Source organism: Cheilinus undulatus, linkage group 12, assembly GCF_018320785.1.
Source record: "Cheilinus undulatus linkage group 12, ASM1832078v1, whole genome shotgun sequence".
Lineage (NCBI taxonomy): Eukaryota > Metazoa > Chordata > Actinopteri > Labriformes > Labridae > Cheilinus > Cheilinus undulatus.
The window spans coordinates 24808728-24821738 of record NC_054876.1 but is presented as its reverse complement, the minus strand read 5'-3'; positions in this window follow the sequence as shown (position 1 = coordinate 24821738).

Here is a 13011-nt window from a genome sequence, read left to right as displayed (position 1 = left end):
TCTGGCTGGTGACTCAGGGGAGAGACGAACCGGATACACAACAGGTTCATGGAGGAAATGGGAAATAAAGTTTTTATTGAATGTTTATTTTCTTATCGATCGACGAAGTAAGTATTTCTGGATTTAAAATGGTAAATGTCTTACTGTAATTTTTTTTCGATATACATATAGGGGCAAATTTTCATTTGCGACTGTTTTATTTGGCCTCTAAATAGGCTACAGGCCAACGCTGTTCGTCATTATTAGCTTAGCTAAAATGTTGGGGGGGCGGGGTAGCCTCGCATATGTTTTTAATTCTGATTAGCTACACTCGCTTGGAAAATATCTACGCATGAAGTTGCCTGTTTTGTATTCGACCACTCTAAGTGGGTTTAAAATAATAATAATAATAGACTAATAAATGTATTCACCTACCAGAGAAGTCCTCGTCGTGTGACAAAGCAAATTAGTATAAAAATAGGCATTAAACAAAGCCTTCTTGTACCGGATACCATCATTGATATAGCCCAAAATAACCCGCGCTTTTTTAATTTTCCCACAGAGACTTTCGGTGGGTTGTTTCAGCACGCAGGAGATCAATACTGCGTAATTAACGGAAACGTTTGTGTCTCTTATTAATATTCTCTTTGATGCTTAGGAGTGATTAAAACAGTCTATAATTTACAATAGGATTAAAAATATGTTTTGTTAAGGGTATGATCCATAACCACTCAATTTAAATTCTCTGCTATTTTCTCCAGGATTTAGATCTCTTTTCCCCTTATTTAATTAAAACAATATTTTAAAAATCGGTACAAAACGGAGATATTAAGGCTTGGCAAAGGCCCGATATCTCTGCGTTTCATGGGGAGTCTGTGACGCAAATGTGAGGTGAAAAAAGGAGCTTCTCCACCGCGTGAATAATTGATCTTTGTAATACCCGTATTGATATCATAACGTGGCTGCTCGCGGTGAGGTAAGTTGAGCTGAAAGCGCGCGAGCGACCACGGCATGTGGCGACTGAGGCTCCTAAATAATTCAGGAGCAGCTCACAGGTAGCCAATGCTACATTTTCACATGCAATAATGGGGGTGAAAGACAAACTGGCATTATTTTAGATTAAAGAAAAATTATTTGAAACAAAAAATGTTACAATTTGAATGAAAATAATAAACTAGGCCACATGCAATTTAAAAGTTAAATAATAGCACATGTTTAAGACGTCCATACAAAATAACAGGATAATTAAAATGACAGTTAAAAGAGAAATCAGAGTTAAAGAAAAGAGTGGCAGGAGTGTGTTTCATGGGAGAGACTGTGTGTGTGTTTGCTTGAGGTGGTTTCATGCCGGGAAAAACATTTTTGACAGAATGAGGATGAAAGCTCTGTTTAATTGCAAAAGAATGCATGTACATACACAGCCTCTCTTTCTTTCCAGCTAACACACACAGACACAGGGTGGCTGTCATCCTCAGGAGCAGAGTGAGGGAATGTTATGGGAGGGGTGGGAGCCCGAAACACCCCGCACTCAATAATTCATCCACCGCCAGCAGCAACAAATGAGAATGTGACCAGAGCGATGGGAGACAGCTTCGACTGTGCTCTCTATTAGTCTCCTTCTATTATCATCACAAGACAAACCAGCTCAGGACCGACCTGCTGCTGCTGCTGAGGTCTACACATACCTGAGTGCATGGACGTGGGATTGAGTTACCCTGGAAACCTGAGGCAGAGTGGTGGTGGGTGTCTTTTAGAAGGCGTGGCAGGAGATGCTGCTCATGTCTCTGTGAATCTACATCATGTGTGTTGCTATGTACGTAATGGCAAACTGAATTTTTGTCTGTGTTTGAAAAACACCAAATGCAAAATTTCCAACAGAGTACAATCTGGGCTTTATTATTTTCATTCGACATTATTTTTACACTAATTAAAGAGGATTCTAATATTTCATGAATGCAGGGCTTTGCTGCCCATAATGCTTTAGTCGAAATTACCCAAAAGCAAATCTAATCATAAGAGAGTCCACTTCATCAGCAAAGTTTGTCCTTATTAAATCTTGTTTAGATTACAGAAGTGTTTTTTTGTAATGGAAAAGGGTATGGTTAGTTTTTTTTAAGTAGAGAAACAACTGGCCAGTTATGCCAAAGTCAAAAATGTATCATTCACAATTTTGAATAATGAATAATTCAGGTACTTTTCATCAAAAGGATTTTAAGTGTCAGATGTAATGTTCTAGGCCTCTATGTTTGTATCTTTGTGTCCTCATTTCCTAAAAAGTAGGAATATTGTGTAAATGTAAATTAAAAAAAATGTAATGATTTGCAAAACATCAATATGTAAAATGTTTTGATTTTAGTTTAAATTAACAACTTCAAGAAGTTTTATTTTGGTATTTCACTACTTCCTCAGGCTTTTGTTGTTGTCCCAACATTTTTGGTGGCATCAAATTTTAAAACAAAATTAAAGACTGGCTATAAAAACAGGACAATTCAATAACAGCACTAAAGAGAAGATACTCTTGCTTTGTAACACAAAAACTTTGCAAATCATGTTTCCACCAGAGATGTTCAGGTGATAACTGTCACCGAGGAATTGAGCAGCGCATTCAGAGAGTATTCAGACCCTCTTCACGTTTTTCAATTTTGTATTGTTGCAGCCTGATGCCACAGTCGAAAAAAATCATTTCTATTCTCATGAATCCACACTCAGTATCCAATCATAACAAAGTGAAAACAAAATGACACAAGTATTCAAACCTTCTGCAAAAAAAAACGCTTGATATTTAGTTCAGGTTCTCCCATTTATCCCAGTCTTTGCTGCAATATTTCTGCGCCTTGATTGGAGTCCATCTGTGGTAAATAAAGCTGATTGGTCATGATTTGGAAAGACACACGTCTCCATAGGAGGCCTCACAACTGACAATGCATATCAGAGCAAAAACCAAGCCATGAGGTCAAGGACGGCCTGCAGAGTGCGGAGACAGGATTGTTGCAAGGCACAGATCTGGGGAAGGCTACAATATAAACCTGTTGCTCTGAAAGTTCCTATGAGCACAGTGGCGTCCATAATTCTTAAATGGAAGAAGTTTGGTACAACCAGGGCTCTTCTAAGAGCTGGTTGCCAGGCCAAACTGAGCAATCAGGGCGAAAGGTCTTAGTACGACAGGTGACCTTTAACCCGATAGTTGCTCTGACTGAGCTCCAGAGATCCTGAGTGGGGATGGGGCAAAGATACAGAGGGACAAACATCACTGCAGCCCTTCACTGATCTGGGTTTATGGCAGAGTGGCAAGATAGAGGCCTCTACTCAGTGAAAAACACATTGAACCTGAGCTAAATGTCAACTGTTTCTGCAAAAGGTCTAAATATTTCAGTCATTATTTTTCACAAATTTGCAAAAAAAAAAAAATCAAATATTCTGTTTCTACTTTGTCATGATGGGATACTTAGTGTGGATTTGTCAAATTTGAGATCGAATTTTTTTCAAAAACTACATTCAAGAAACTAAGGATTTCAATGCTGTGAAAATAATCCCATTCTGTTTCTATTTACATTTTACACAACATTCTGACTTTATAGGAAAAGGTTGCAGAATATTTGGGACAGACAATGCCAACCTAAAGAATTAGTTAATCAATTAAATGGCCAAGACGTAATGAAATAACATAAAAATGGACCATAACTACAGTTTTAAGCCTGATCTTATGGTTTTCACCATCATTACATTTCCCTCATCACATTCTCAACTACTGCTAAGATATTTTGGGGTAAAATTTTGGCACATGTCACTTAAACTTAGATAAGCAATGAGCCAAATCAATATTTAATCACTTTAAAAAGAATCTTCTATGTTTTAAAATATCAACACACAATCCCTAATCTGCTGTTTGACAGAGCAGCAGCTCTGCAGAGAGAAGTAAGTCTGAGATGAAGAAGCATTTAGAGTCTCATCGTCTGTGTGTGAGGTCAAGCTGTCTGCTAACTAATACACCATGCATTATTCAGAGACTACTGAGATGTTCACACACACATGAAGAAATATGAGTGCACGCACAGAAATTAGATGCTTTCTGTGGCCATGATTAAAAAAAATCTTTAAATGTTGTGTCATTTTTCACTGCTGAGGTTTGTCTTGCAATTTGATTGCAAAAAAACAATAACTGGACTTAAAGGTAAAGTGATGCACCTGAGGAGTGCAGCAGGGCTCTACATTAGAGCCACCCACATAAAACTCACTTATAGGCGCTTGTTTAATTCATTCAGTGAGCCTGAACAACAGTATTATACACCCCATTCATTATTCAGATCATCTCCATTATCAAAGTGCCCAGAGAAATAAGATGAACCCAGCCAGAAATAACTAACTGTGGCGTGATTTTTTTTTTTCTACAGAGCACTTAGCTGGTTGGGTCCAGGTCTGCACACAAACTCAGATTAGACTATATGAACGTATAATCACCGCACAGTCTGCTGAACATAATAATCCTCTCCAAGAAAATGTGCCAGTGGTGTAGTGAGAGACTGAGACAAGGGAAAGATAAGAGGATAAGAGGAAGGGAGAGGGGCAAGAGTTAAAGAATAAGAGGAAAAAGGGGAGATTAAAGAATTAAAAAAAGGAAAATGAAAGGGACAAAAAGAGTCTCTGGAAGTGGAAGAAGAAGGGATAAAGAACTTGGAATAAGGTGGAAAGAAAAGATGGATAGATTGGATGAAAATTATATTGACTTATATAATGATGGATTAGAAAAGGAAAGAAAGGAAGAGTTGAAAGAATTGACAGATGGAAAGAAAGAACAGTTGACAGACTCTGTGTTCACAACCTTGCGATTGAGAGAGGACGCCACAGACAAAGCTGGAGCCCTATAGAGGAAAGGCTGCGCACCCACTGCAGCCAACAAGAGTTGGAAACAGAGCTGCACTTTCTAAGTGCCTGTCCTTTATACAGTGACATCAGAGGCAAGTTGTTACCACTTTTCACAAGAAAAAAAAAAGAAATTTACCAGCATGAGCAATTCACAGATGCTTCCATATCTGCTGGGTGAAGTGCAGCAAGTGTGCAAATGTTGCAGCTCATTATGTCAGCTCGTATTACCAAAGAACCTCAATCACCACAACACCATGAACATAACTGTAAAGAGAAAAGAAAGAAAACACAAATAAAGCAATCAGAAACACAGATTAAAAGACTTATGGAAAGAAATAATAAAGACATAATGAAGAGGAAAAGAAAGACTGAACTACAGAAAGAACTATACAAAACAGAGAGACAAAGGAAACAGAAAAGCCATAGAATGCTAGAATAAAAGAAACAAAGTAGAGAAACAGACCTTAAGAAAGAAAGACACTGAATCCCTGATGGTTGATATGACATCTGTCATGATGTCTGATTTCAGTTCTTTTTTCCATCCTGATCATGTCAAGGTGAGTGCATCCCTGCTGGCCTCGTACAGTCTGACATTAAACTCCTGTGACAGCAGGAGCACCCAGAGGACCCTCAGCCAGAAGGAAAGGATGTGAGTGGAGGACTCATCCTCTGGCACGAGACGGACATCATCCATCCAAATCAGTGTACATTTTCACCTCCCGTCAATGAGCTCTAAATACAATGGAGCAACTAGATACATATATCTTTATCTTGTATACTTTATAAAAACTAGGTCTCAAAATAGTGCAGATGCGGGCTTTCATTCATAATAGCATTTTTGTTGTATGGCTGCCAACCACTGGTGTATGTCTTAGATTCACCTTGAAGTCCAAACTACCAATCATAAAAGAAAAAAAAAACCTCCAGGAAACAAAGGAACATTCAGAGGAAATAACTTGAAACAGTATTGCATTTTTGCACCTAAACTAAGTGAAACTTGATTGACTTGAATTTCTGTAGGCCTTACTTTCAACATTTAAAGCTCCTGTGCAGAGCTTTAAAGCAGCCAAAGTCAGAATTCTGAAATTAAAGTCAGGATTCTGTTATTAAAGTCAGAATTCTGAGATTAAAGTCGGGATTCTGTTATTAAAGTAAGGATTCTGAGTTTAAAGTCAGAATTCAAAGATTTAAGTCAGAATTACAAGATTGAAGTCAAAATTCTTATATTAAAGTCAGAATTCCAAGATTAAAGTCAGAATCCTGAGATGAAAGTCAGAATTTTGAGATTAAAGTCGGGATTCTGAGACTAAAGTTGGAATTTTGAGAATGAAGTCATTTCTAGGATTTAAGTCAAAATCTTGAGATTAACGCCAGAATTCTGAGACTAAAGCCAAATCAGAGTAAAATTTCAAGGAAAAAAAAGTCAAAATCCTGGGTAATATGAAGACAAAATATGACTAAAACATTTAAGAATAACAGTTCAGCTAATATCAGAGTAAAATCAAGTAAAATGATGGAGCAAATAAAAAGATTACAACACTGAACTGAAGCATATCTTTTGCTCTGAATGCCTTGAGGGTGAAATACATGTAAACAAGGAAGTAAAGCAGTCTGATGTTGGCTCACTCTGCCACCCCAAGACCCATGTGCTGACTGAGGGCACATGGGAAAATAACAATGGCATCTCAGCTCTCTCTCGCCCTCTCCATGGGGCTGTGCTTTTGAAGACAGACATGAAAACAGAGCAACGTCAGAGAGGGGCCCTGAAGGAGGTCCCTTGGCAGATGCAGCCACCCGCCCTCCTCCCCCTTGCCTGCTCCCACTGGCCCTAGGCCCTGAAGATAGCCCCGAGGCTAATCGACCAGGAACACAATAAAGAAGCAGCAGAGGCAGCCGGTGCTGAGGGCAAACGTGTGTGCGCGTACAGATCAAGAGAGAAAATGATATATCAAGCTAAACTAAATAGAAGGAATGATCCTGATCAGATTGTTTTTTGAACACACAGAGACACTCATGTTTACATGATGCTGCTGTGTGAGGAAAAACTTGAACTTCTGTTGTGTGATGTGTGTTACCTGCAGGATCAGATCAGGTAGAGGAACACAGATTTGTGAAACATGAAAAACAGGTAAGAGCAGATAGCCCATGGCTGAATCAAGCTTATCAGAGTGACAATTTTTGTGACTATTTCTATTCTGTCCTCTACATAATACTACATTACCTCAATCAAAAAATGCATGTCAATAATTTTGGAGGTTGTAACTAATTTTCTTGGATCATCTTATAGCAAGATTCAATAAAATTCAGCACATCATTAACCTTTTTGGAGTAGTTGATAACATATACAACAATTAAGATTCATATTTGATAAAAGCACAATTTTGGCATGACAATTTCCACAGTCTTGTGCAGGGGCGTCAAACTCAAGGCCCGGGGGCAAAATCCAGCCCATGGTACAGCTACAGCCGGCCCACCATTTTCAATTTTAAGCCATATTTTTGCCTCAAAAACACGATTGGGCTTTATTTTTTAATATATATTTGCCTTTTAAAAGCATTATTGTAACATATAATTTTGTTTTTTGAATTTCTGCACTAGTAAGTTTGACTTTTTATCTCATATTTTGACCTTTTTAATTTATTATTTGGAATTGTATCTCATATTTGACATTTGAGGTTAACAGTTTTAAATTCTAAGTCATATTTTTGCCTTAAAAATATGTCTGTCTTTCTTTCTTATATATTTGCCTTTTAAAAGCATTATTTTAGCATCTAATTTCGTGTTTGACCTTTTGAACAAATAAGTTTGACTTTTTATCTCAGATTTTGAGCCTTTCTGCTTATCATTTTGACTTTTTAAATATCAAAAATATTCATCATCATTGCTATATTTTTTCCCATAATTTAATGCTGGTGAAAACGAGGTTGACAGTTTGGTCAATGTTGACGCTGTTAGGCTCTCAGGTCAGACCTTAATTCAGAATCCGGCCCTCTCTGTGTTTGAGTTTGACAGCCCTGGTCTAGTGTAATAATACAAAACAACATTTTTAACAGCGATTTTTGAAACATTTGGTATGTTTTTTAGTATTTTGCATTTGATTTTTTAATGGTGCTAGTAGTCTTACAATTAGTGAAAAGAGGATCAACTGAGAGCAATGATTGCAGTCCAAAGACACCTGTGTCTAAAAAGGTCCAGTCACTGATTATTCAGTATTCCTGGTTACCATTACACCATGAAGACAAAAGAACACTCCAAGAAACTCAAAGAAAATGTTACTGAAAAGTATAAGTCAGATGGATACCAAAACATGTCTATGGTACTGAACATCCTCTGGAGTCTAATTAAATTCATCATCAAAAGTGGAATAAATATTAGACATGTGAAAATCTACCTAGATCAGCCTGTCTTCACAAACTGAGTGAGCATGCAAGAAGGAGACAAGGGAGAAAGGAGTTGCAAGCTTCGGCAGCTGAGATGGGAGAGACTTTGCATACAACGACTGTTTCCGGGTTCTTCACCAGTCAAAGCTTTATGGGAGAGTGGCAAAGAGAATGCCACTGTTAAAGAAAACTGAATAAATCTCTATTAGAGTTAGCCAAAAGGCATATGAGAGACTCCATGTTCAAGTAAAGGAGTGTTATTTGGTCTGAGGAGACCAAAAATGTCTTTTTTGGCCAACAAACAACCTGCTATGTTTTGTGGACACCAAACACTGCATTAGACCATAAACACACCTACTATGAAGATGCTTATCAGCAGCCAGCCTTGGAAGGCATTTAGACTAAGTAATACACAGTAGTACTAACTAAATGTGCATTGGTTGAATAAGTTCCTAATAACCCTTTATACTGGGATGTTTAACACTGATATTTGCTGATAGTCACCAAGTAGTTTAACTTCAGTCAGATTCTGATGACATATTTTTATACCACTGGGTTGTATGTTTTCCTGCAGTATATGATTCTGGATTTCTCTTCTATCATTATTTATTTGCATTCCACACAGAGGTTATTCCTCTCATGACTAATTCTTTACCTGATCAGACTTTAATTTGTTCTTTAATCCTTTCTAGAAAAGCATGGGAGGGTATGCAACTCAAAGTATAGAGAATATTGTGATGCTTCTATAAAAAGCTGTGCTGAAAAGGAGAGTGATTCTCTTTACTTAGTAATGAAGGAGCCACGGTTCAGTAGCGCACATACACACAAAGCTGAATGCCACACAGAGACCCAACCATCACCACAAGTAAGCCTCCCCATAGCTCTCACTTTGCATCAAGTCACTGAGTGACGGGTACATTGTCCAAGGCAAGGGGGAAAAGAGTGGTGAGAAATGTTTCTGTGAGAGCTCCTCACTCAGTCCGGGGAGCAGCTCACCGCAGCCCAACACAGAGCATCTACACACATGTATTTCTGAGGCGTCTGATTGGTTGAGTGCACTCTACGAAAAAACAGGGTTCTTCTGAAGTTCTGTGGGGGCTGAATGATTTAAAGAATCATTCATATTTCAGCAATCATTTGAACTTCTAAACGTTCCTGCATTGCTATTTCTGCAAACACATAAATAAGAGAATAGTTTTATTTTGCAGTACCCCCTGGTCCAATTGATAAGTAAACAAACAGCTGATCACAGAGGTTAAAGTCAGTGCTTGCACACTTTAGTGTTATGTTTGCTTATATTTGTTTAAGTGGCAGCAAAATTATCTGGCAAAAAAGTGTATCCAACTGCCAACTCTATTGTCTTGTGACAGAGTGAATATTTAAAGTCCATCTTTAGTTCTTGTTCTTATTTTCTGCCTTTTAATTGTCTGAAGGAGGACTACAAGGAGGACAGAATTTTGTCAATTTATGTGAAAAATGAAAAGTTGCAAAACATACAGTGTATCATGTAGCTCAAGAGTATCACTGATCACCCAAGACCAACATCAACTGACATTAATATTATCATTAAATACAGTGTATTTGCACATAAACCAGCACACACTGGCTTTACTATGGGAGGCTGTTTAGCCAAAATTCCATTTACACATTAAGTATTAAACCCCTTGGATGTTTCACCCTTAAATTGATTTCATAAATCAACCATGGTCAATATAATTTGGCTTTTTTTAACCAAAAAAGCATTTCTAATGCCAAAGTGAAAACAGATTTCTAAGAAGTTGTCAACATAACAAAAATATCCAATGTAAAATAAGTGACTGCATAGACTAAACCATCTGAGTCCTCACCAGCACCATCATGGATACGCTCAGTTATTTGTTGGAAACACAAGTTTGTTAACCTGGCACACCAGATGGATTTGTTTCACAGATCCATCTGGTAAACCACTCATAGACGGCATTTGGGAAAGGGCAGAGCCTTTGAAAAAAAAAAAAAAAACTCAGATGGTGATCAGATGAACATTCTGTCCGTCACATCTTTACGGGCCAATCAGAGCAACAAAACACGTGACATAGCAGCTATCGAGCTGCGCCCCTACCGAAGGAGAAAACTCCGTATGGAAGTGCATAACGCGAACCATTGCGACTGTAGACATGCAAGTACACGACTTTTGTCGTTTTTGAAAAGAAAACAACTAACTGCTGTTCATTTTTTTTCTTTTAATGAGGAATTGTTGTCAAGTTCTGATAAAACTGGCGCTTTCGCAGCATCTCGCCATATTTGCACCGCCTTTTGTTGCTGCTTGCTTACATCACAACTTCACTGCGCCCAAAAGTACAGCCCCTCGACACTGATTGGTCCTGTCACTTTCTAACCGGGCCCAAACGGTTCGGACTGGAGCTTTGCAAGATGGATCTGCCAGTGAGAAACACGGAAACGGGCGTATCCATCTGCTTTGCAGGGTCACAAGTTTGTGAGTGCTTACCAAAACAGGCTTGAGAGGGCAACGGTCCAACAGCAGCAGTAGCCAGAGTTAATGAAGATTTTGAACTCAAAGACAGACAGAGGGAACTGCATGCTGGTTTAGAGTTGAAGGTTGAGCTCCTTCTTGCAAGAACTGATGTGTGTTTATGCACCAGATTTTTAGGTTTTGAAAAATGCTAATTAGCAAACAGCATGTGATCTGGGATCTACTTTGTTTGGTTGGTTAGAACAGCTATAAATTGTTTTGCTGACAGCGTTTTCCCTTTAAACAATTTTGTTTTCTTGTTGGACTAGTGGACAAAGCAAATATTAAGCACATGTCCAGGAGCCATTGGTTAAGTATTACAGATACAGAATAACCCAGAATAAATCTGCACATTTTTTCTCCTCAACAATTTAAACAAAAACTGTTGATATAAATGCATACACTGAAAATGTAAGCTGCAGTTAAGTTTAGTGGGCTGATTTCCTGGACACTAAGAAATGTAAGTTATCCAGCCTGAGACTGAGAAACTGATGAAGATAAAGGTACATTACACAGAACACAATACTGATACATCCTTCTGATTAAATGCATGTTATTCACTTTTTAAGCAACAGAGATATAATTTGAAATGTTTAAATCTACATTTTGAAGGAAAATAGTCAAAATTTACATTATTCAACAATTCTTGTCAGTTAGTTAAGAATCTTGGAAAGCAGGTGAATTTATGATCCAAAGACAATCATTATTTTAGATACACAGTGTTAGACTGAGGTCTCTGTAAAGACTATCACTTTTATCATTAGAGAAACTTATCACTGTGGCAAAATCGAGCTCTGAAAGAAAAAGGACTACTGAAACATGAATGACAAGTTTGAAGTATCTAGCACTCTGCTGATCATTAGGCAGCAGAATGTAAAACACTTAGAGAACTACTTTTGCAGACATTGAATAACTAGCAAACTAGATTATTGTAATGGTTTATTGACTAGCCTCTCAAAGTCATCTGCTCAGTGGTAACAACTAATCCAAAATGCAGCTGCAAGAGTTTTTTCCAAAACTAAAATCTTTGAGCACATCACACTGGTTGTCAAATCCATCCACTGGCTCCCAGTTCAAACTAGGATTGATTTTAAGATTCAATTTCCCTGTCTGAAGATCTGAGAGGGGCTCAATCATTAAATACTTTTAAAAGCAGGTTAATCTGTATGTTTCGATCAGTTTCAGCATGTGTTTGTGTTTTAATCTGTATGGTTGTGTTGTATTTTTATGTTTCCTTAATTCCTGCTCTTAACTTGTATGTCATGCTTTTAATTTTCAATAAAATGATTATGTTGCACTTAACCTATAACTGTGAAGCACATTGTGCTGCTTGGTGTATGAAATTTACAATATGAATAAATTTTCACTTGACTTCACCTAAAGTCCATGTAAATAAAGCTCAAGCAGCTTAGTTATTTATTTTACAGGCTGAATATAAAAAGGTTTAACTCCAAGTACAAACTCACGGCAATCATCAGCATAAGTAAATTCCACACACTTTACTAATGAGCAGTAAGATTTATTGTTCTGTCAACTTAAACAAAAGATTTAAATGCTGTAGGATAGGATTACAATAAATATGTCATTCAAATATATATTAAACAGCCTTACATATCATTACATATGTTAAATACATTAATAAAAATAAATAAGCATGTGATTGATAGCGTCAGAAAAAACTGTCTGTTTTCACCTACTAGGAAAACTGTTTGCACCAGGCAGTATTATCAAAACATTTACAGAGGCTGCTCTGCTGTTTCAAATCAGCTAATCAGATACATGTTATTTGTTTAAAGGTGATTTATCAAACTCTACTGTTGTATGTAGAATTATACTGCACTGCCGGTGCATTATGCTGGATATGAATTTGCTTGAAGATAACTTAGACCAACTTCAGTCGCTGTACTTTACACAGCCACTTCAAAGTAACATCTATCTTAAAACAATATTTTAACAGTTTATCTAACATTTAAAAAACGTGAATGACAAATTATTCACCCTCTATAGTATCACATTAATGTACTTCTAAATTACTATTATCAACATGTTCAAATCAGTTTAAAGAAAATAAAACTCTTCAGACTTAGGCGATTCGTCGACAGTTGTGCTGCAGGCCCAGGAGGTTTTAAGATGATTTTATGCTGCATTTAAGTTCTTGTGCTGGATGCACTGCGTGAGGAACCCCATGAGATCAGGGATTGGTCTGGTTTCCTCTGAAGGTGTCACATCCTCCAGGACTTCAACACAGTTTACCTAAAAGAAATGAAAATAAGGTTGTTT